The sequence below is a fragment of the Schistocerca cancellata genome, unplaced genomic scaffold (genome assembly GCF_023864275.1).
Source record: "Schistocerca cancellata isolate TAMUIC-IGC-003103 unplaced genomic scaffold, iqSchCanc2.1 HiC_scaffold_649, whole genome shotgun sequence".
Classification (NCBI taxonomy): Eukaryota; Metazoa; Arthropoda; class Insecta; order Orthoptera; family Acrididae; genus Schistocerca; species Schistocerca cancellata.
Window position 1 is genome coordinate 45,001 of NW_026046660.1, and position 5,000 is coordinate 50,000.

Below are 5,000 nucleotides of genomic sequence, written 5' to 3' on the forward strand. Positions count from 1 at the left end.
AAGTCTGTGCACACAATATGAACCACACCTCAGCGAGACACTCTATCACACATTACTCTCTGCCTGTAACAGACACAGATACAATATGTAAGCACCAGCATGGACCAACGTCCGGTGCATCCTCTCCGCCACAGTACACCATCCACACTATGATAACCACACCAGGGAGTCCAATTCTAAAATAGAATATCCCACCCGTCCGACATCCACAACTGCTCAGATAAGCCACCAACACCCACACATGTCCTACACAGGGGTGCACCCAACACCACCACACTGCCACCTGTTACGGCACAGAAACAATGGCAGGAATGAATCACACAGGTGTGCCGCAACCACAGACGCGGCGCGCCTCCAGTCACGAGCGAAAAGCGCATAAGCGCATCCTGACGAGACATAACTGCTGTGACATACTGACGCTGCCTCAGACATTCACTTACAATGATCACTACCAACGAACCTCGGCCCCCCCCCCCCAACAACACACTCTCTTACCACGTTGTGTACTGTAATCCAACCCATTTCGCACCTTAACCTAACCCATTTTGCACCTTAACCTAACCAAATTCGTAACGCAATTTGTACCACAATTTCTACCGCAATGTAACGCAATTTGTACCGCAATGTAACGCAATTTGTACCGCAATGTAACGCAATTTGTACCGCAATGTAACGCAATTTGTACCGCAATGTAACGCAATTTGTACCGCAATGTAACGCAATTTGTACCGCAATGTAACGCAATTTGTACCGCAATGTAACGCAATTTGTACCGCAATGTAACGCAATTTGTACCGCAATGTAACCCAAGTTGTGCCTTAACCTAACCCAAGTTGTGCCTTAACCTAACCCAAGTTGTGCCTTAACCTAACCCAAGTTGTGCCTTAACCTAACCCAAGTTGTGCCTTAACCTAACCCAAGTTGTGCCTTAACCTAACCCAAGTTGTGCCTTAACCTAACCCAAGTTGTGCCTTAACCTAACCCAAGTTGTGCCTTAACCTAACCCAAGTTGTGCCTTAACCTAACCCAAGTTGTGCCTTAACCTAACCCAAGTTGTGCCTTAACCTAACCCAAGTTGTGCCTTAACCTAACCCAAGTTGTGCCTTAACCTAACCCAAGTTGTGCCTTAACCTAACCCAAGTTGTGCCTTAACCTAACCCAAGTTGTGCCTTAACCTAACCCAAGTTGTGCCTTAACCTAACCCAAGTTGTGCCTTAACCTAACCCAAGTTGTGCCTTAACCTAACCCAAGTTGTGCCTTAACCTAACCCACGTTGTGCCTTAACCTAACCCAAGTTGTGCCTTAACCTAACCCACGTTGTGCCTTAACCTAACCCACGTTGTGCCTTAACCTAACCCACGTTGTGCCTTAACCTAACCCACGTTGTGCCTTAACCTAACCCACGTTGTGCCTTAACCTAACCCACGTTGTGCCTTAACCTAACCCACGTTGTGCCTTAACCTAACCCACGTTGTGCCTTAACCTAACCCACGTTGTGCCTTAACCTAACCCACGTTGTGCCTTAACCTAACCCACGTTGTGCCTTAACCTAACCCACGTTGTGCCTTAACCTAACCCACGTTGTGCCTTAACCTAACCCACGTTGTGCCTTAACCTAACCCACGTTGTGCCTTAACCTAACCCACGTTGTGCCTTAACCTAACCCACGTTGTGCCTTAACCTAACCCACGTTGTGCCTTAACCTAACCCACGTTGTGCCTTAACCTAACCCACGTTGTGCCTTAACCTAACCCACGTTGTGCCTTAACCTAACCCACGTTGTGCCTTAACCTAACCCACGTTGTGCCTTAACCTAACCCACGTTGTGCCTTAACCTGCTCTGTAATTGGCATATGACACGTTACATTAATCTAGTGTTGTCTAACCACAACCCTCTGAATATAGTTCGCTACTCGCACCGCCCACCCTCTTGTGTATCGTTTCATGTTCAACACTTCGCAAGTGTTGCTTACTTTTTACATGCTCCCGCTGTACACTGTAATGTGGACGACTGCAGGATGTACATCGCCCCCCCCTCCCCCCCCCTGCCTTCGCACGCTGGTCGTTCAGGTGCTTGCGTGTTCAATGCCCTTCGCAGCTGTTCACTGGCATTCGCATGTCGAAGCGCTCAGTCTACGTCGTGGTACGGCCTGTGTCCACTGTCCGCTGATGTCGTAAGCTTAACCCTCACATTGTACTGCACATAGGTCCGTATGTACTGAATGATACGCTGTGGCACATGTGTGACCGTACAACGACTGCGCCCAACAACAGCGAACCATACGGTCCAAATGTTGTGCACTCAGCCACGTGCCGTCTCCCCATAACAGCTACATTGCAGTGTGGTACGCCATAGAGACGTGTGGGAGTAACGGACGCCCTGGATGGCGATCAGCATGAGCCGTCTGTTGATGTAGTGGCGCGTGTATTCAAACGTAGTCGTCTCTTCTCACACAGTGTGATAGCATGGTGCACCGCGTTCCACATCTGCGACATGGTACAGATGCTGGTTGACAGTCGGTGTCGTAATGGACATCGCATACGTAGGGGGCCACCTCCCACGTGTTCTCTAGTCGTGCACATTTTGTTGCGTGTATGTGGGCAGACGTAGTGTGTCGTGGCACCTAACAGACAGGTATGCAATAATCGTTGCATTTGCAAACTGGGATGGACGTCTACGTTTGCTGGTGACGTTACGCAAATGAACAACTGGTAAACCCATTGTGGTGCGGTTGTTGTTGCTGGAGGTAAATCAGTAAGGGCAAATCTGTGTGTGAAGCGATACGCGGCGGTGGCTGGGTGGGACCGTCCCCGGCCGGTGAGGGGGGGCCGCCCGGCGTGCTGGCCGCGCGGTGCGTGGGCGCACGCGCTACAGCCGGCTGGTGGGGGCGCCCAGTGGCAGGCGCGCCGGCCGACGGACGCGGCAGGCGGCGCAGCTGCGCGCCGGGGCACCCTGCGCGCGGCGCCGGGCGGCCAAAGTGGGTCCTCGCGGGCCCGGTGCGAAGCGCGGTGGACATCTGCAGTGTGCTGGTCCGACTGAGGACTGTGTGCGTTGAGGATGCGCCGCCGCCCGGCACTCGGCGCCGCGACGCCGTCTGCTGCTCGGTCGCCCCAGCGGTTCTCGCTGGTGGTTTGTATCGCAGTTGTGCAGACGTGTTGGCACGTGCGCTGTGCTGGGAGAGTTCGCTTCGGCACCCCACGTGGGGCCTTTGCCCTTCTGTGGCGCTGGCGTTGGAGCTGCCGGTCACCGTAGGTGGCGCGTGTTGTCTCCCGCCGGCAATGCCACGACAGCACGCTCCCGGGCCTCTGTCGGCAGCGGCAAGCTCAGTTGGGAGCACGGGTGGTCGCACCTAAAGCGTCTACTCGCCTAACTCCGGGCGATTGCGCCTCTCTCGAACCCGACCAAGTACTTAGGACGGCGCTGCGCGCGCCGCGGACCTGAGAGGGTTTCGAGGTGTATTGTGCAGGGGAGCTCAGCCTCCTCCTGTTTGCAGAATAATTGAGCGGACGCTTGCGTGTTCGCGCGGGCCCCTGGGACACACTCCCGGGCGGCCGGCTGCTCAGCTCTAGTTGACGCAGCTCCCTGGTTGATCCTGCCAGTAGTCATATGCTTGTCTCAAAGATTAAGCCATGCATGTCTCAGTACAAGCCGCATTAAGGTGAAACCGCGAATGGCTCATTAAATCAGTTATGGTTCCTTAGATCGTACCCACGTTACTTGGATAACTGTGGTAATTCTAGAGCTAATACATGCAAACAGAGTCCCGACCAGAGATGGAAGGGACGCTTTTATTAGATCAAAACCAATCGGTCGGCTCGTCCGGTCCGTTTGCCTTGGTGACTCTGAATAACTTTGGGCTGATCGCACGGTCCTCGTACCGGCGACGCATCTTTCAAATGTCTGCCTTATCAACTGTCGATGGTAGGTTCTGCGCCTACCATGGTTGTAACGGGTAACGGGGAATCAGGGTTCGATTCCGGAGAGGGAGCCTGAGAAACGGCTACCACATCCAAGGAAGGCAGCAGGCGCGCAAATTACCCACTCCCGGCACGGGGAGGTAGTGACGAAAAATAACGATACGGGACTCATCCGAGGCCCCGTAATCGGAATGAGTACACTTTAAATCCTTTAACGAGTATCTATTGGAGGGCAAGTCTGGTGCCAGCAGCCGCGGTAATTCCAGCTCCAATAGCGTATATTAAAGTTGTTGCGGTTAAAAAGCTCGTAGTTGGATTTGTGTCCCACGCTGTTGGTTCACCGCCCGTCGGTGTTTAACTGGCATGTATCGTGGGACGTCCTGCCGGTGGGGCGAGCCGAAGGCGTGCGACCGCCTCGTGCGTGTTCGTGCGTCCCGAGGCGGACCCCGTTGAAATCCTACCAAGGTGCTCTTTATTGAGTGTCTGGGTGGGCCGGCACGTTTACTTTGAACAAATTAGAGTGCTTAAAGCAGGCAAGCCCGCCTGAATACTGTGTGCATGGAATAATGGAATAGGACCTCGGTTCTATTTTGTTGGTTTTCGGAACCCGAGGTAATGATTAATAGGGACAGGCGGGGGCATTCGTATTGCGACGTTAGAGGTGAAATTCTTGGATCGTCGCAAGACGAACAGAAGCGAAGCATTTGCCAAGTATGTTTTCATTAATCAAGAACGAAAGTTAGAGGTTCGAAGGCGATCAGATACCGCCCTAGTTCTAACCATAAACGATGCCAGCCAGCGATCCGCCACAGTTCCTCCGATGACTCGGCGGGCAGCCTCCGGGAAACCAAAGCTTTTGGGTTCCGGGGGAAGTATGGTTGCAAAGCTGAAACTTAAAGGAATTGACGAAGGGCACCCACCAGGAGTGGAGCCTGCGGCTTAATTTGACTCAACACGGGAAACCTCACCAGGCCCGGACACCGGAAGGATTGACAGATTGATAGCTCTTTCTTGATTCGGTGGTGTGTGGGCATGGCCGTTCTTAGTTGGTGGAGCGATTTGTCTGGTTAATTCCGATAACG

General features: G+C 53.1%; 1 non-coding gene across 1 annotated transcript in view; it reads left to right on the forward strand.

Annotated features, from left to right (window-relative positions):
- Positions 1–3,580: 3,580 nt before the first annotated feature.
- The window catches only part of LOC126138016 (small subunit ribosomal RNA), a 1,908-nt gene continuing 488 nt past the window's right edge, over positions 3,581–5,000 (forward strand). The window contains exon 1 of the ribosomal RNA XR_007528062.1: positions 3,581–5,000. This exon is cut by the window's right edge and continues 488 nt beyond it. This is a non-coding gene — a ribosomal RNA (small subunit ribosomal RNA).